Source organism: Alligator mississippiensis, chromosome 16 (genome assembly GCF_030867095.1).
Source record: "Alligator mississippiensis isolate rAllMis1 chromosome 16, rAllMis1, whole genome shotgun sequence".
Classification (NCBI taxonomy): domain Eukaryota; kingdom Metazoa; phylum Chordata; order Crocodylia; family Alligatoridae; genus Alligator; species Alligator mississippiensis.
The window spans coordinates 12,331,096-12,350,636 of NC_081839.1; the positions used below are offsets into that span (position 1 = coordinate 12,331,096).

Here is a 19,541-nt window from a genome sequence, read left to right on the forward strand (position 1 = left end):
ATTCTGATCTTTAAAAAAAATTAGAAACACAAAGTCTGTGAGAGACTTATTAGGTCTGCTGGACTACCTGGGACTATAGGGGGCAATTAAGGAAGAGAGAGGATTAAAAAGAAAACAACTTCTGCTCATGAGTTCTCATCCCAAAGGATGTCGAGGTTTCTGTTACTCCTTTTAGATAATATGGAGGAGATAAGTTTGGAGATTTTGGTGCAAGGAGATCAAGTGCTAGAATAAAGTGGTATATTAAAGACCATTAAATCACTAGTACCACGTAGCATTCATTCAGAAGCTGTAAAGAATGAAATGACTGAGCTTGTCTTGCATTTAAAAGCTTGTCTAACTTGATGTTAACTACACAGTGGATCCAGTAAAAAATATCACCCTAAGAAACTCTTGCCTCTCTCCTAAGAAAAATACAGTCTCATTTAAATCACCTATTATAACAGAGGGTTGTAAACTATACCTTACTTTTAAAACAGGGCTGAATGGTGGTCCTGGCAATTATAAACCCATAATCCATAGGCCAGTGCTATCTTCAACTGTTTGAAGAAGTAAACAGATTAAAAAAGGGGGACAAGCCAGCGCAGCTTTTGTAAAGGGAAACAATTTGTCTCTAGTCTTTTCGATCATTTGAACAAAACTGGTGGATGAAACGGAAGTGGAAGAGTTCACAGAATCAGAGAAAATGAGGGTTGGAAGGGACCTCAGGAGGTCGTCTAGTCCGAGCCCCTCATGAGGTGCAACTCCAGGTGTGCTTTGGCCTTCCTGATTTCGTCCCTGCATGCCAAGCAGTACTGTTATGCTCCTTCCTAGTCATTGGTCCAACTTTCTACTTCTTGCACGCTGCCTTTTTGTGTTTTAGCGTGCTGAGAGTTCCCTGCTAAGCCGACCTGGTCATCTCCCATTCTTGCTAGTCTTTCTGCGCATTGAGATGGTTTATTCCTGTGCCCTCTGTCAGGTTTCTTTAAAATACAGCCAGCTCTCCTGGACTCCTTTTACTTTCAGATTGGCCTCCCAGGGGAGCCCGCCCATCAGCACTTCCTGAGTGAAGGGAAGTCTGCTTTTCTGAAGGGCGGGGCTCGTACCCTGCTGCCTGTCTGCCTCCTGATCCTGAGCTCAGTCATCTCGTGGTTGGTGCTGCCCACGGTGCCATTCACTGATTGATTCCCCACCAATTCTTCTCAGTTTGTCAGCAGGAGGTCAGGAAGAGCATGGCCCCTACTTGGCCTCTGCACTGCTTGCACCAGGAGGTTGTCCCCAGCACTGTCCAACACTTTCCTGGTGTGCCTGTGCGCTGCTGTATTGCCTTCCCAGCAGATGTCGGGGATTGAAATCCCCCATGAGAACCGTGGCCTGCGATTGGTAAATCCGCTCGCTGTTTGAAGAAAGCCTCAGCTACCACTTCCTGCTGGTCTGGCGGTCTGTAGCAGACACCCACCATGACATCACTCGTGTTGCTCTTCCCTCTGACCCGAACCCAGAGACTTCCTACAGACCTAGCTCCAGTTTCAGACCAGAGCTTTGAGCCGTTGTACAGATACTTGTGCATGTGCAATTCCTCCTTCTCTCCTCTGCTGCCTGTCCTTCCTGAACAGTTTATATCCATCCATTGCAGTGCTCCAGCCATGCGAGCTGTCCCACCAAGTCTGTTATTCCAGTCATGTCATGGTTCTGTGACTGCAAGGACTTCCAAGTCTTATTGCTTATTTCCCAAGCTTCATGCATGTGTGTACAGACACCTGAGGACCTAGCTGATTGCTCTGCTTTCTCAGGAAGAATGAGAGGCTTTCCTTTTGCCTCATGTTCTTGCACTTCCTCCAGGTCACCTGCTTCCCCACTTACCTCAGGGCTTTGGTCTCCATCCTCCAGTGCACAGAGTTTAAATTTTAAAGCCTTCCTCACTCACTAGGTTAGTGAGCCCGTCTGCAAATATGTCGTTCCCTCTCTTCGTCCTGTGTCTCCCTAGCAATCCTTCTTGGAACAACTTCCCTTGGTTGAAGAAGCCAAAGCCCTGCTGGTGTCACTGTCTGTGTCGCCATGCATTGATCTGCAAGATGCGTCTGCTTCCGATCAGGCCCTTCCCTTTGACCAGCGGTATTGAGGAGAACACCACCCGAGTCCCCTTCCTCTTCACCCTGGCACCCAGAGCCCTGTAGTCACTTTTGATCTGCTCAAGGTCGCCCCTGGCAGTATCACGGGTGCCGACATGGATGAGCAGCATGGAGAGAGTTAGAGGGCTAGATGAGTGTGGGTAACTCCTCCGTGACAACTCAGGTCCAGGCTCCAGGGAAGCAGCAGAGCTCCCAAGACAACAGGTCAGGCTGGCGGACGGACGCCTCCTTCCCCTAGAGGAGGGAGTCTCCAACCACCCCCACCCTTCACTTCCTCTTGGTGGCAGTGGTCTCGACCCTCTCTCTCTTGGAAAGGCTTGGCCTGGCCTCTGCCACCGATGGAACATGCTCCTCCTCTGCTGCTGGGGCTTCATGTCTCTTCTCCAGGCAAACCGCTGCAGGTGGGCGTGAATATTTCTCCTTGCTGCAAGAGGTCACAAGCTTTCAGCTTCTGCCTTCCCTGGCGTTCAAGTCCTCTTCCTTCTCTAGTGCCGCCCTTGGCAGTCATTTCCCCACAGTAGAAGTATCCTCAAGCATCAAATTGATGAAGTTGTCATGGTGGAGGATGCTTTGGAGCCTCGCCACCTCCTCCTGTAGCTCTCTCGCCTGCTTCCCGAGGGGCACCACCTGAACGCGCGGCTCACATCACAGGCTCCCCCATCTCGCTGTCACTGAAAGGAACCTGCCAGTGGCAAACCCCGTGGGGTAGATGGTGAGCGCTCCTGCCTGGGTGGACACCTCACAGGTAGGAGCCCAGAGAGAGCTGGCAGTGGCAGTGGCTCAGGGATTTTGATGTCTTCCAGCCGTGTTGCTGGGTTTCTTAATCTGCTCCCTCTCTCTGCTCGCCCCTCTTTCAACCAGACCTTTCCTAGCAAACTCCCTTGTAAACTGGCCTCTGTGCTGCTCCTTGGTCCCAAAAGCTTCCCTTTCCCCTGCTAACCCGCTTCCTCTCTCCAAGTTTACGGTGAAGGAAGGTGAGGGAGAGTTTCCAGATAAATTACCTAGCAAACGCCGCCTCCAACTTCCCTCTCACTCTGGACTCCAGTTAAGCAAGGAGCACAAGAACTGGTCTAATTGCTGTGTTTTACCTACTTACACTAAATAGATGTAGATTAGGTACTCTCAATTAAAGAAAGCTCCCCTTTAAAGAACGGGGGGCAAACTGACCTGTGAACTAACTTAAAAAAAATATTATTTCTATATATAAATACATAAATATCTGTGTAACTGTACCTCTAACACAGTGGTTCCCAAACTGTAGGTCACGACCCCAAATGGGCTTGAAACATCAGCGGGATGGGGTGGCAGGGGTGGGGGGCTACGGGTGGGGAGTGAGGGGTCATGCTGAGGAATGGGGCCATAAATGGATCGTGCTGAGGAAAAGTTTGGGAGGCACTGCTCTGACAGCCTGCCTTGTGACTGCTATGGTTCGCTTGACAGTCCAAACCACACTTTTACAGTTACACCACTCTTAGTCTAGTTACAAAGACTGTACTGTGCAGTGTGCACACCTGTCACCGTCACATTGAAACCTGCAAACTGACTTACGAACTGTTTGCAAACTGCCCCGTTCGCTGCCCCTGGTCACGCAGAGTCTCCTTTTCTCCCCTCCTGGGCCTTGTTAAGACTTTTGTCAGACAGAGGTAGCAGTCCCCCAGCTTGCAGCACTCCCAGCTCCTTAGAGCACGTGCCCAGACGTACAGGCAGCCCCAGCTCGCGTTGCTTCCAGTTCGGGTCAGGTGCCTGGCTCCTCTTCCCTCGTCTCCTTTGCCCTGTTTGCTGCCCCTGTTCACCTTGTTTCTCTCTACTGAGCCTTTCAATGTACCTCAGTCTAACGTTTATATTTAAATTCTCTTTTATTTAGAGCCCTTGCTTTCTGTAAGTGCCTTCGTTGCATCCCAAGAGGAAAGCTGCTGTGTCATTGAACCAGTTAGTCTCCAGCGTGCCACCCTGCCCAGATTTCTTCCAAGGAAGGACTAGTGGATGTGATCTCTGCAAAAAGAAAGCTTGTCTGGTAAAGAGCAATTTTCCTCTTTAAGTAGCTTTTGACATTAAAGCAAAGAACTCTCAATACCATATTTTATGTACTTTTGAAAAATGGGCTGTTTACTTCGTTCTGTCTGTGTGGGATATGCAGATTGAGGACTGTACTGTGTCATACACAGACATCTGCGACCCTGGGTAGAGTATGTAATGATGTAAACGTTACAGTCCACGTGCTTGCACAGAGCATTGCATAGAAACTAGAAGAGTTTGTGCCAGAGCTAGGGGCACAGGAGTGGCTTTTTAAGAACTGTCCTTATGTCTGTTTCTTTTAGTTTGTAGAGGTTAAAACTTTCTGAAATATTATGCAAAGCTGAGGTATTGCACCCCTGCTAATACAGTATGCAAATATTCTCATTAAATCAGGGGGGCATATTTCACCATTTTGACATATAGCAGTGCTATAGAGGGGCATCACAAGGAGCAATCTATATCTGCAGCAATGATGAAGCAGTTATATTTCAGACATAACATCATTCTTTGTAAAAATAGTCCTCACTCTCTCTAGGCTAAAACATCACAGCCACCTGTGAAGTTTGTTATGCTACAGTCAAAACTGCAGTTGAAAGGTATTTCTTCTTTCCTTTTATTTTTGTTAACTTACGGAGGAGGAAATAATTTCAGTTCACTTTAGGAATCGGTCTTTCCTTTGCACCTGTTTTTCCTAAGTTAGTCCTTGGAACAATACCGGCTCAATTATAGTGAAGTAATATCATGCATTTTGAGCTTGTGGAATCCACAGACCGTGTAATTCTCTGCATTTCCTCCCCCTTCCTTGCATCCCACTTTTTGACAGTGTCCTTCTGCTGGAGCTATGCTGGAAAACCTTGCCAACTTGCGTGTGCGTGTGTGTGTCCACACATGCTGCATGCAAAATCCTACACTTTGTTTAGTCTGCAGAACCTCTTCTGTTAGCTAATGCTCCAGGCTCCTCAGAGGTGCAGTGAGAGAGGAGCACTAGTAAGTACCTAAGGCAGAAAGCAAACAAGGGCTTTATCACTGGTCTTTAACTCCTATCAAAAGGGGAATGAGGGAGAAGTCATTTAAACATGAGGCTTGAATGAAAATTAGCATGGATTAGTCACAGTTGTCCCAGGAGTCCTGTTATCTCAGGTCACAGGTACTTATGGTAGGGAGTGGGGAACTTTACCTCTAGGATCGCCAAATGAAAGACTCTTGAGGGAGCGAAGAGGGGGAGGAAGAGTCCTGGGTCTGTTTTTAGCCAAAGGGAATTCCCCTTGAGGCATGGCAGGAGTAGTGTGTGTCTCCCTTTCTTTCCCAGTGGATGAGCTCCTGGGCAGTTCATGCATGGAGGAAGGATGACTCTCTAGCCTGTTCCCTGCAGGTAAATTGCAACAAATTGAACTGATTTGGAGAAACAAGTGGGTTAGGTCTGAGCAGCTTCCTTGTTTGGTAGTCAATTGGCTGAAGAGTGGTTGATGCTGATGTTACTTAATACTAGATTTACCCTTCTGTGGCCCCTGGCAGAGAGATCGGGGCATTCATCTTCCACTTTGCACAGGCTTGAGGGAACAACCTGGCTCCCATCTTAGTTTTGAATAAATTCATTGCTGAAAAATCAAATGTGCACATATCCCCTAAGGAACGTATCCATTCAAAGGCATGAAATATAAACGTATATTGTTACGTGCAAATGCTTTGCACAAGTACATTTGCTGGATGCATTTGGTATGTTCTTCAAACAAGTAGTATTGTTAGCTATTTAAATTCTTGACTCGTCTGTTAGGCTTGGGACAGAAATTACACACAAGCTGGTCTAAGAGATTGGAAACAGGTTCAGATCTGGAACACAACAGAAGGATGGTGCACATAAGCCACTTTCAAGATTGCCAAAACGGGTTTAAGATAAGCCTGGATGGATGTAGTATTAGACTGAACTGATTTAGATTAAACTGGTTTATTGTACTTCTGATCCAGACCCTCTCCAGATTCATATTAACACACAGTCCCCCAGCATCCCTGGACCTCTGCCAGCCTGCAAGGGAGAAACCACCTTTGCCCACATTTTTCTCCATTAAAAGACAATCCACTTTAAAAGTTTGTTGATCCATTTTTAAAATTTGTTCGTGACCCTTTCATAGGCACTTGTGACCCCCTTTTGAGACACAACCCACGAACTGAGAACCACTGCGGTAGAGCAGCAGGGTCGGTTGCGGAGCGCGCTGCTGCGGAGCGGAGGGGCAGTGCCGCTCAACCCTGTGAGACGGATCCCACGTACCAGATCAGACCTCTTTGTGGGCCAGATTAAGCCTGCGGGCTGTAGATTGCCACCCCTCTTATAGCTCCTTTTCAGCTGGGGCTTTGTAGATGCTCCTGTTACGTTGTTTCTACATTGAAAGACTGGTGCTAAGGGGCAGGGTAGGCTTTCACCTCGTAGACTAAGTCAATCAGAGGTGCGTAAGCTTTTGTAAGCTAGCTCGCTTCACACCCCTTTCTTTTTCCTCCCTTCCCTACCCTTTGTTTTCCAGTAACTGCTCTCTGTTTAGAACCGCTGCTTCCTGAAACGTCTTGTTTGACAACAGAGCCGTCCAATTTCTGAGTGGCTGGGGCTGCAGCCCCCCTATCCGCATGCTGTAGGGGCTGCATGCCCACCAGAGCCGCATCCTGCACAAGCTGAAAGGGGTCTGCAGGACCTCCCCAGCCACAGACTCCCTTGCACCAGGACTGTGCTGCCCTGCCTTGGCCCTAGTGCAGAAGCGGGGTGGGAGGTGCGGGGGGAGGTGGGCACGCAGGAAGCAGATGCTGGGCTAGGGAAGGGGATTTTGGTGGCAGCAGCAGCAGTGAAGTGATGGGGCAAGCAGAATCGAGACTGGGAGTGTGGGAGCTGCACGCAGCCCACAGGCCGCCAGTCGGATGGCCGTAACTGGTTGGCTTTCCATGGTTTACTCTCCTTATGTGCTGTCCCTATATTCATTTTAGTTCTCGTTCAGTTTTCCTTTTCTTACTCCCTTTTCGAAACATCTCCTAGGTTATGAAACAGAGGTCTGAATGGTCCTGACGGTAAAACAAGCGTATCTGTTAAGATGACTGCGGGGAAAGTATCCTGTTTTCATCTATGCAGCCTGGTGAGTTCCACGATTTACATTTGAAAAGTACCTCTTACAGCACATGTCCTTAGAGCTGATTTTTTTTATTATATGATAAGCTTTTCATGGCTTTTGCCTCTCCGATATGTGTGAAGTGGGCCTAGAATTTGGGGGAGATCGCATGTTTTTCTGTCGGCAAACCACAGAGCAGGTCAGCACTGCTATTTAGGACACCGTAACGTGTGACAAAGCATTCCCATTGACGTTACATGGTACTTAGTATTCCCAGCCCCACAACCATCGCTAGTTGTGCCATTGCATTGCTGCTGCGGCTGTTACATTTGTTAGCAGCAGCCCCTGAACTGACAAGCTCCACAAGTCTTCAAGGCTCCCAGAAGTCAGTTTCCGGACTGGTGTTATCACCGACAGTGCTGGGCATGGCTTACGGCGCTAGCAGTGCCGCGGTGCTTGCAGCGGGCATGCTGGCAGCCTCTTATCCCACGGAGGGCTCCTGACGGTCGGTCCGTTCCCGCTGGGGATTTAACGAGCCCTTTGTTGGCAGCGCGTTCCAAGACGGGCAGTTTTCCTGTGCGGGGGCAGCCTCCCGCATCCGTCCCGCGTCTCCCTGGATGAAGCAGGGCCGGGCAGAAGCCACGCGCTGCGGTTCGGAGGAGAGCAGTGCCGGGGGAGGGTTCAAGTCAGGATGTCGTCGTCACGCTGGGGCGTTTCTCAGCCTTCCTGCCGAGAGCGTCTCGTCTCCGCTTCCTGTGACCCGTCTCTTGGTGGAGTCACCAGCAGCCTGATTAAGGGGGGTTACAGCTTTCATTCAGAAGGCAGAAAAATGGAGCATTTCAAACCCCCGCCAGCATTGTCCTTCGCTTGAAATCCTGGGGAGAACTGGAGGAGGTGGGAGCAGAAGCTACGATTACACCTTGCAGTCACAAAGGCCGGGCAAGAGGCAGAGGGTTATAACATTGCAGTCACGCTTCACTGCGATGGGTATAAAGGCCTAGACATTTACAACACCACGCAAGGGGTGTTTGCAGACCCTGGTAACAAAACCCTGGCAGAGGTGCTTGCAGCATTCAAGAGAAATGAACCCAGAAAAAAACCCTGTTTTTGAAAGGTATCGGTTCTGGCAACTTAGCTACACGGAGGCTGCAGGCAGAGATGATTTTGTTACAGAGCTCAGAAGCAGTCTCCCTGGACGAAGCAGGGCCGGGGAGAAGCCACGCGCTGCGGTTCGGAGGAGAGCAGTGCCGGGGGAGGGTTCAAGTCAGGATGTCGTTGTCACGCTGGGGCGTTTCTCAGCCTTCCTGCCGACAGCGTCTCGTCTTCGCTTCCTGTGACCTGTGTCTTGGTGGAGTCACCAGCAGCCTGATTAAGGGGGTTACAGCTTTCATTCAGAAGGCAGAACCTTCTGTTTGAAGGAAGCAAATGCTGAGCAGAGCACAGCATTGTGAATTTGGGTCGGCTGAGGATGTTATGTTGAGGGAGAGGCTTGTTTGCAGCATAACTGATTGCAAACTCAGGGAAAGGCTTCTGGAAAACCCCTCCCTCACCCTAGCACAGGCTGTGGATATCTGCAGACCAAATGCTCTCTGCAGAAGCAAGCTTGCATACAGTTGAGCAGAAGCAAAGCTGCCATAGCACTTTGCAAAAGCAAAGCAAAGCACAGGTGAAGTTTGCTCCACAGGAGGGCCATCAAGCTGCAAAGGGCAAAGTTTGCAAACGATGCGGAAGCACACGCAAGCCTAGATCCTGCCCAGCTTTTGGAGAAACGTGGTACAAATGCTTTGGAGTGAACCACTTTGCAAAAATGTGCAAATCAAAGGGAGAGGCTCCAAAATCTGCAAAAGGAGTCAGTACCCTCTATATGGGCGCTGTGTCTGCCAAGCAGCACTCACCGACCGTTGATAAGCAGAATGCCTGGTATAGCACAGCGATGATCGCTGGCTTGCCAGCTTATTTGAAGTTAGATACTGGAGCGGAAGCAAACGCTGTTCCAGTAGCTATAGCAAAGGCTTTGCAAGGAAAAGTATGCAAGGTTCAAACTCATGTTACATTAGTTGCATTTGGCGGTGCACCCATCAAACCAAAAGGTGCAGGAATTGCAGGCTGCAAATCTGGTGCTAATGAATCTGATGTAACTTTCTACCTAACCGACAATAGTGACCCACCAAGACCTGGTACGGGTGGCACACGCCACGTTAGACCTCATCAGACGAGTCCACGGAATGGCCCCAACAATACCCGCAACCAAGGCGGACCTTCTCAAACTATGTCCGGACGTTTTCGAAGGAGTGGGCCAGTTTCCCGGTACCTGCCACATCTGTGTCGACCCAGCAGTACCACCAGTGGTGCACGGGTGTAGAAAAATTCCCTGTGCAAACCTAGGCACATAGAAGACTGCCCTCGAAACGCTGGAAGCTATGAGAGTCCTTACGAAGGTGACTAAGCCCACACACCCTGGGTCAATAGCCTTGTGATCGCGCAAAACAAGGATTGTTCGCTACCGCTTTGTTTAGACCTGCAAGACCTCAACGAGGCAGTATCGAGGCAGCACTTTTGTATTCCCGCTGTGGAGGATGTGCAAAAGAGCTTGTCAGGCAAAAAGCTGTTCACCATTCTTGATGAAGAGGACAGCTATGGGCAAGTCAAACCAGACAGGGAATCAGCCGAGCTGCGTACCACTCCAAGATGAACATGAGTCGGCAGTGTGACGAAGCCATCGGAAAAGCTAACGGCACTTTATCGTGCATCAGCAGATGCATGACGAATAGGTCCAAGGAGGTGATACTTCCCCTCTATCGGGCGCTGGTCAGACCGCAGTTGGAGTACTGCGTGCAATTCTGGGTGCCGCACTTCAAGAGGGATGCGGATAACCTGGAGAGGGTCCAGTGAAGGGCCACTCGTATGGTTAAGGGCTTGCAGACCAAGCCCTACGAGGAGAGACTGGAGAACCTGGACCTTTTCAGCCTCCGCAAGAGAAGGTTGAGAGGCGACCTTGTGGCTGCCTATAAGTTCATCACGGGGGCACAGAAGGGTATTGGTGAGGTTTTATTCACCAAGGCGCCCCCGGGGGTTACAAGAAATGATGGCCACAAGCTAGCAGAGAGCAGATTTAGACTGGACATTAGGAAGAACTTCTTCACAGTTCGAGTGGCCAAGGTCTGGAACGGGCTCCCAAGGGAGGTGGTGCTCTCCCCTACCCTGGGGGTCTTCAAGAGGAGGTTAGATAGGCATCTAGCTGGGGTCATCTAAACACAGCACTCTTTCCTGCCTGTGCAGGGGGTCGGACTCGATGATCGATTGAGGTCCCTTCCGACCCGAACATCTATGAATCTATGAACTGTTGTTATTTTTGTTGCTGTGGTTGTGACGTTTGCTGGCAGGTCCTGAACTGACGAGTTCCGCGAACCTTCGAGGCCCCCAAAAGTCAGTTTCTGAACTGGTGTTATCGCTGACAGCGCTGAGCATTTCACGGGCCCTGCTTACCGTGCTGGTAATGCTGCGGTATTTGCAGCATACAGGGAGACTGACAGCCTCGCGTCCTGTTGAAAACTTCTGACTGTCAGTTCCAGCTGTGTATTTAACGTGCACTTTGTTGACACCGCCTTCCAGTAAGCGCAGGGTCCCTGTGTGGGGTCGGTCCCCTGCTCGAGTCGCGTGTGCTCCTGGAGGAAGTAGGGCCGGGCAGAGGAGAGGGCGGGCGGCCAGAGGCACATCCCCTCGCCAGGGGAGGGTTCAAGTCAGGATGTCGTCATCACGTTGGGGCGGTACGCTGCCTTTATGCAGATCCTGCGTGTCTCTGTCTCGTCTCTTCTCCTCACGCAGCCAGCCAGGAGGCGAGAGGCGGGGAAGTGTTGAGGGGGCAGGAATCTTTGGGATACACGAGCGAGGGAGACGCCAGTGCCGAGGGCGGCGTTGCGAGAGGGATTTCTCCCCAGGTTGCTGGGCCCAGAGGCTGCTCATGACAGCCGAGAGGAAAGGGGCCTTTTCCAAAGGGGAGCAGCAGCTCTGTTGGGACGGTGGGGTGTGAGCACGCTGAGAACGCCTCAAATGAGGCAAAGCAGAGGCTCCGCGCCCCAAACTGGAAAGGAGCTGCCACCTTCAAGTCGTTCTCGGCTCGTGCCTGCACAACTGTTAAGCGTGTTCGCTCAGCGTTCACTCTGTGCAATTAAGTGTATTTGCACGCAACAGGGATGTCCACTGACACACAATTGTGTGCACAGAAACAGCGAAGTGCAATCACGTGCAACCCTGTTCTTGTTGTTAGCTGTAAGCTAGCTGAGAACAACTAAGACGAAGCAAAGGAGAGGGGCCGCACCCGAAACTGGAAAGAAGAGTTTTGCTCCGTCTGTTTCACTCGTCCGCAGCTCCTTCACAGGCAACGATTAAGGGTGTTCCTGTTCAAATACCGGTGGTTGGGCTCACACTCAGTGATTAACGGGTGTTCAAGCACAACTGAAGCACAATCACACTCTCACAGGCAACAATTAAGGGTGTTCCTGTTTAAATACAACCGGGTGGGTTCACACTCAGTGATTAACGGGTGTTCAAGCACAACTGAAGCATAATCACACTCTCACAGGCAACAACTAAGGGTGTTCCCATTCAAATACTGGTGGGTGGGCTCGCACTCAGTGATTAACAGGTGTTCAAGCACAACTGAAGCACAATCACACTCACAGGCAACAATTAAGGGTGTTCCCATTCAAATACTGGTGGATGGGCTTGCACTCAGTGATTAACGGGTATTCAAGCACAACTGCAGACATTCACACTCACAGGCAACAATTAAGGGTGTTCCTGTTCAAATACAACTGGGTGGGCTCACACTCAGTGATTAACAGATGTTCAAGCACAACTGAAGCACAATCACACATGCAACAATTAAGGGTGTTCCCGTTCAAATACCGGTGGGTGGGCTCACACTCGGTGATTAACGGGTGTTCAAGCACAACTGCAGACATTCACACTCACAGGCAACAATTAAGGGTGTTCCTGTTCAAATACAACCGGGTGGGCTCACACTCAGTGATTAACGGGTGTTCAAGCACAACTGCAGACATTCATAATCTCACAGGTAACAATTAAGGGTGTTCCTGTTCAAATACAACCGGGTGAGACTCACACTCAGTGATGAAGGGTGTTCAACCACAACTGAAGTACATTCACACTGATGTATGAATGTGACGAACATCCAGTAAGCACGGTGGCACCGACCAGTGAAGCGCATTGCCCCTCAGGGATTAGAGCCTGTTCCCCCTCAGGAATCAGCAGCTGCCCTTTTGATCCCTGCCCCTTTGAGAAGGGCCCCCAGTGTACCCGTGTCTGCTCAGGGGGTTGCTGCTGCTGTTGCTGGCGAGAGCAGGGCTGGAGGAACGCCCCGCGAAACAGGAGAGGGTTAAAGCGAGATGCTGTCGTCATCGTGCTCGCTCGGGCTTTGAGCAAATCATCTCTCATCTCATGGCCAGCGAGGAGGCGGCGGGAGGCAGCGCAGTGTTGAGAGGGCATGAATGAGGGGGCCTTTGGGCTACGTGGGGGGTGTGGGAGGGGGGTGCTTCGGACCTGTTGGGCACGAGATATTGCGGAAGGACTTTTCCGTGTGGGTTTGTGGCGCCAGAAGCTGCAGGTGATGACTGTGAGCGGCGGGGCCTCCGTGGCAGCTTGCGGTGTGTTTGGGGACGCTGCCGGTGGGGGCCCCGAGGTTTCCGTGGGGTTCAGGGTATCGCTTCTCGGCCTTTTGGCTAAGATCAAGTGTAGTATCGGCTGTTTTCAGTGGAAAAACTGACGTGCTAGGCATGCGGGGTCTTTAGACACCCATGAGCAGCGCAGCGCACGAGACGGAGGAGACAGTGACACAGAGTGGAATGGCTGCTTCGAAGGCGAGGTCGGATATGCAGATGAATATGCAGATGAGTATGCAGATTACGGCGGAGGCAGGAACCGAGGCGGAGAGAGTCCGGGAGCAGAGACGTCGGTTGGCGAACCATATCGGTGACTGGGCGGAGACCAGAGATGGTGAGCAAATGGCGATGGAGGAGGAGAAGGAGGAGGAGGGGTGGACCCGCGTTCAACGGAAAGGGAAGGCCCACGTGGGAGCGGGGGGGCAGAAGACCCCTGAAGATGGAGGAGGAGCCTCGCCGGCGGCAGGAAGTCGTCGGGAGACACCAGGGCCAGAGGCAGAAGCAGAGCCTGAAGAAGCAGGAAATGGTGGCCAGGGCACAAAATGGAGGGTGAAAATAACCCTCAGCCCTGAGGGCTATAAAGGAAGTAAGACACTGAGGCGTGGGGAGTTCATGGCAGAGGTGCTCCTGAAGCTTCTCAAAGTGAACCCGAGAGACTTGTACTGTGTAATTGCTTTCGATAACAGAAAAGTTTGGAACGTCACGTTCGAAAATGGGAGCAGTTACGCAGCATTTTGGAAGGCACATGAGGAGGCCCAGAACAGAGGGGATTTGGAGGGCCTGGTTTTTGACATGGGGCGGAGAGCACGAGAGAGAATTCTCTACATCAAGATGTTTACTGAGGTGGACCAAAAAGAAGAAGTTAAAAGATGGCTGGAGCAGAGGGTGGAACGGGTGGCTGTTGTCGAGAGAGAGTGTGATCGCTGGGGGGTGTGGACCGGGGCATGGAAAGCAAAGGTGATGCTCTGCGAGGTGGTGGGAAAGCCCGGGGCAGTCAAGCACTTAGCTTCGGCGGTGCAAATTGGGCCATGCAGAGGTTACGTGGTATATCACGATCAGCCCAAGTTGTGTAACCGGTGCGGGCAAGAGGGGCATTTGGCGGCGTTCTGTCGCCTTACTGTGTGTTACCGCTGTCGGGGCCTGGGGCACACAGCCCAATTCTGTAAGGGGAGCATTGTGTGTCCAGGGTGCGGGCAGGAGGGACACACGCAGCAGGCGTGCCCCTCGTCCTACGCTAACCGCGTACGGATGGCGGGGAGTCGTGAGGAGGCCCGGGAGGAAACGAGAATACTGGAGGAGGAGGAGGAGGCGCAGAGGTTGGTGCCAGAGCAAGGGGACGAGATGTGCGTGGAGGAAACGCAGGTTGAGGAAAGATTCGAGAACGAGGAGAAGGTTTACGAGGGGATCGAAGAGGCAGCCAAAGAGCTGGTGGAGGAGGAAAATGTGGAGAAGTGGACACAGAAAACAGAGGAGGAAGGAAGGGAGGCTGAGGGATTGCAACATTTGAGGGGTATGGTAGCAGATTTGGAAAGGCAACATGGAAAGGGACAAAAGCCGAGTCGTATAAAAGAGAAAGCGTGGGTAGAACAACTGGAGGAGATGGAGGCCATTGAGCAAGGGCGAGACGGGAGTCTCAAGAAAAGGAAGAACTCCGGCGGGGAGGAAAAGGAGACGAAGAAGCCGGGGGTACAAACCGACGGTGGAAAGGAAAGAGGGAAAGGGAAGAAGAAAGAAAAGGGAGAGGGGGAAAGGGAAACGGCAGACATTTTGGGATTTTTGAACCCAAAAGCAGTGGGGGAGCGTTTGAAAACTTCTGGGAAATGGCGGAAAGGGGTGGAATCCGTGCTGGAGACATCGGAGAGTGAGAGTGGGGAAGAAGTGTGAAAAAGGGGAAGTTTTTGTTTGTTGCTACTCGCCATGGCAGGGGCATTGTGTGTTGTCTCCTTAAATGTGAGGAGTCTAGCGTCTAAGAAACGGTGGGAAAGGATGGGAGGGTTTTTGAGGGCGGTGAGGGCTGATATTATTTGTTTACAAGAGTGTGGGATCGGGTGGGAAGAAGATTACGGGGTGCTACGGAGAAGATGGGACAAGGGAAGATCGTGGTGGGCGGGGGCGGGTGGAAATAAAGCGGCGGGGGTGGGAATCTTAGTGGATGAAACACGGGTAACAGTAACCGGAGTGGAGGTCTTAGTTGAGGGGCGCCTGCAACACATGAAGGTGGAGGTGGGGGGGGAGGAGGTGGGGGTTTTCAATGTCTACGGCCCGGCGGTGAAGGAGGAACGGAGGGAATTCTTTCGGAGATTGGCGATATGTGGGGGAGGGGGAGGGAAGAAAGTTTTTGTCGGAGATTTCAACTGCATTCTCGAGGGAGGAGATAGGGAAGGGGGGGTTGGCGGGGGAAGTTTGGATAGTACAGGGAGGTGTTTGGGGAATTGGATTCGGGAAGAGGGGCTGGTGGATGTCTGGAAGGGAGAGCGGGTGGGAACGAGGATTGACCCCAGGGGACAGAAGGTTTCGAGAATTGATTTTGTGTTGGTCTCGGAAGGAGTGGGGGTGGAAAGGAAGGAGGTCGTGGAAGTGGGTTTTAGTGATCACAAGATGTTGAGGGTACAGTTACGGGTCGGGGGAGGGAGAGGGAAGGGGGTGTGGAAGCTGAACACGAGGGTGCTGGAAGACGAACGGGTGTGTAAAGCCTTTGGGAGAGAATATGAGAGGTGGAGAACAACAAGAGTGCTGTTTAAATCACATTGGGATTGGTGGAGGGTTATGAAGGAGAAGATCAAGGGGTGGTTTAGTAGAGTTGGAAAACGGCAAGCGTGGGAGAAGAGGAAGGAGCTGGGGAGATTGCAGGGGAAGGTTCAGGGGCTGATTCGAGAAGCGATGGGGGGAAAGGAAGTGAAGCGGGAGCTGGGGGAGGCGAAACGGGCGGTAGAGGAATGGTTTCGGGGAAAGGAACAGGAAAGGATGTTTTTAGCACGGGCTCCGTGGATGGGGGAGGGGGAGGAATGGGGGAAGTATTTTGCAGGCAGAGTTAGAAAGGGGAGCAAGGAAGTGGGGGCGGTGGTGACAGGGAAGGGAGTGCGGGTCGAGTCGCAAAGGGAGGTGTTAAAGGAGGTGACAGGTTTCTACGCGGAGCTGTATAAAAAGCGAGAGGTGGATGGGATGGCGGGGGAGAGGTTTTTGGGGGAGCTGGAAAAGAGGGTAGAAGAAAGGGAGAGGGTGGATTTGGAGAGGGACGTCACGGAGGAAGAAGTGAAGGAGGTGTTGGGGCAGATGAGGAAGGGGAAGACGCCGGGTTTGGATGGGTTGCCGGCTGAATTTTACGAGCGTTTCTGGGGGGTGGTGGGGGAGGATGTGGTGGAGATGTTTCGGGAGGTGATGGAATCAGGGGTGGTCGGGGAGGGCTTTGCGGTGGGGGTGGTGGTGTTGTTGCATAAGAAAGGGGACAAGGAAGTGTTGAAGAACTGGAGACCGATTACTTTATTGAATGTGGATTACAAGTTGTTCTCAAAGGTGCTGGCAACAAGGATGGGGAAGGTGATGGGAGAGGTGGTGGGGGAAGATCAGACGTGTGCAGTGAAGGGTAGGAGGCTGGGGGATACGCAGTGGGTATGGAGAGATACTTTGGAGTACGTGGGAGAAAGGGGGTGGAAAGTGGTGCTGGGTAGTGTAGATCTAGAGAAGGCATATGACAGTTTGGAGCATGGTTTCCTGTTTAAGGTGTTGGACCGGATGGGCTTCCCTGGGAAATTTGTGGGGTGGGTGAGAGCCCTGTATAGAGGGGCGAGGAGCAGGATCTCGGTGAAGGGCGTTTTGGGAGAGGAATTCAGGGTGGAGAGAGGGGTGCGCCAGGGGTGCCCCCTATCTCCGGAGCTGTTTGTGTGCGGCATAGAGCCGTTGGCACAGAGAGTGAGGAGAGATGGGAGAGTGAGAGGAATACCGGTACCGGGGGGAGGAGAAGTGAGAGTGACTCTGTATATGGATGACGTGATGTTTATGGTGCGGGATAGGGGGTCCTTGGAGAGGGTGGTGGAAAGCATTAAGGAATATGGGGAAGCAGCGGGGCCACGAGTGAACACAGGGAAAAGCAGTTTGTTAGCGGTGGGGGAATGGGCCGGGCTGGAGGAGGTGGGGTGGCAGGTAGAGAAGGAGGGTTTGAAGGTGTTGGGAGTCTATATGGATGTGAAGGGGAAGGGGGAACGGGCGTGGGAGGCGCTTCGAGGGCAGGTGAGGAAGGTGGTAGGGCTATGGCGAACGAGGAAGTTGACGTTTCGGGGAAAGGTGGGGATTATGAAACAGTTTCTGCTGCCAACAATTTTGTTTGTGGCAACGGTATACCCGCCTACCTGGTTGCAGGTGAGGCGGGTGCAAAGGGAGATATGTCTCTTTTTCTGGGGTGGGCAGACGGAGAAGGTGGCGAGGAGGGAGATATATAAGGGGGAGAACTTGGGAGGCTGGGGCGTGCCGGAACTAGAGGTGTTCCTGTACGTGCACTTTTGGAAAGGGGTGGTGCGAATTGCGGGTTTGGAGGGAAGGAAAGTGGCGGCGTTGTGCAGATATTGGGCGGGAAGGTTTTTAAGGAGGTTGGGATTATACGGAGAGAGGTGGACGGGCTTGTGGGCCGAGAGACCGCCCAAGTGGTATGCACGGGCCTGGGCCTTTTTGAGAGCGAAGGGGCTGGAGGAGTTAGGGTGCGAGGGACTGAGAGAAGCAAAGAAGGTGCTGAGAGGAATCAGAGCGAAGGATGAGATGGCAGATATAGGAGAGTTGTCAGAAGGGCAGGTGGGAAGGGCCTGGAAGGGGATAGTGGGGAAAAGATGGAAGGGGGAGCACGAGGATTTTGCGTGGCGAACGGTCAGGAAAGTGCTACCGGTGAGGGCAGAGCAGCGGAAATGGGGTCTGCTAAGGTCAGGGGAGTGTCCGAGGGAACTGTGCAGCAGGGAGGAAACGGTGTTCCACGTGCTATGGGAATGCTCATATGCACAGAAGGTTTGGCAGAAGGTGGCGAAGTTTTGTAAAGAGATAGGGTGGGGGGATTGCGTGAGCTACGAGGGAGCGATGTACGGACTGGCGAGGCATAAAGCGTGGGAATGGGAGATTCGGGTTTTACTGTTGTGTACAAGGATGGCACTGTGGAAAACGCGATGTTTATTGGTACAGAAGGGGCTTTATTTCGCGCCACGGGAATGTGTGTATTTAGCGTACGCAGAGTTGGGGTACTATCGACGGAAAGGAGAAGGAGAGTGGGAAGGTATTGAGTGGCAGAAACTGTTGGAGTGAGAGGGCAGGAAAGGGGTGGGAAAGGTGGAGTAAACAACTGTTTGGATAGATGTTATGTTATGTGATGTTATTTTATGTTCAGCGTTGTTACTTAAGGGAGAGCTAAAATGTTTTTGTAGTTTGAACCTGTAACAAAGAGACAAGCGCTTTCCAGTTTTGTACGGGAAGGTTTGTTGTGCGGTGATGTGAAGGAGAGAGGTTTTTCCTGGTGGTGGTGAAGGAAGGATGCTTTTAATAAAAAAAAAAAAAAAAAAAAAAAAAAAAAAAAAAAAAAATCTGTTCTTACGTTCTCGATGCGAGGACTGACGCATTGAACGCATTTTCCGGTGCCGGGAGCGGAACTCGGAGCTTGCTCCATCCGCTCCACACATCGGCCCGGTTTTGCAGTTTAACTGCCGAAAAAGACAGAGAAACACTTACTCTCGCCCCGCGCCCGGCCTGGTATTGCAGTACTTCCAGGACCGGCGCCAACCCAGTCCGGCAGACTGCCGGAACTACAGAGACAAAAAGTGAGCTGACTAGCAGCTTGCTTTTCTTTCTCCTGCTGCAGCGAGGGTTCTCGTCAGTCATGACGGGCTAGAGAAGGCGGTGCCGCCAGTACGTCCGAAAGGGTATCCGGTTGCGCGAGCGACCGTGCTTCCCAGGTTAGTAGCCAAAGGGTGCTCTGGCTTGCCGGACCCCGATAAAGCGAAAACCCCAGCTCGGGCTAGTAGCCAAAGACCTCGGTCGGTAGGCGAACGCCAGGGTTCGGAGGACGGAACGTGGAGCAACACCCCCAGGTCTCAAGGACGCCCTGATCCACTGTCGAGAACGCTCGAGGCACGGAGACCCCAGCTAGGGCGGAACGTCGACTGCGGATCCCGGAGGACCCTCCCAGGAGGGTAGACCAGCGAACCCAAGCCGGCGAAGAACCCCGACGCACCCCCCCACGATGTCGGGACCCCGACAGGCGGCGGCGGACCCCCGACCATCGATCCACCCCCGGAGGCAGAGAGACTCTCAAAGCCCGGAACCCCGGCTGACGAGAGCCGCCTCCCGGCGGAGGACCCCGGAGCCCGAGGACGCCCCCCGGACAACGACGGAGCGTCCCGTGCGACAGCGGAGCCCTCCGGACCCCCACGGCGCCTCGGTGACGACGACGGGCCCCGAACGGCGACGGCCCCCGGACCCCGGCGGCCCCGAGGACGCCCCCCCCAAGGGTCTCCCCACGCTGGTGGAGGAGCCCCGAACCCCCCCGATGCCGGACCCCCCCACGGACGACCCAGGGGAAGGAGCAGACGTGACGGCGCTCACGTTCCTCCCCTTCCCTCTTCCGGGCAAGCTGTTCTGCCCGACCTGCCACCCGCCGAGACAGTACAGGTCGCACG

The 19,541-nt window shown here is 52.4% G+C and overlaps 1 long non-coding RNA gene and 1 pseudogene across 1 annotated transcript in view; both read left to right on the plus strand.

Moving 5' to 3' along the window:
- The window catches only part of LOC132246572 (uncharacterized), a 29,116-nt gene extending 18,753 nt beyond the window's left edge, over positions 1 to 10,363 (plus strand). The window contains exons 2-3 of the long non-coding RNA XR_009457968.1: positions 3,976 to 4,125; positions 7,144 to 10,363. This is a non-coding gene — a long non-coding RNA (uncharacterized LOC132246572). The remainder of the gene's footprint in view (positions 1 to 3,975; positions 4,126 to 7,143) is intronic.
- A 2,571-nt stretch (positions 10,364 to 12,934) lies between these two features.
- LOC132246655 (U2 spliceosomal RNA) lies at positions 12,935 to 13,032 on the plus strand (annotated as a pseudogene).
- Positions 13,033 to 19,541: the final 6,509 nt, after the last annotated feature.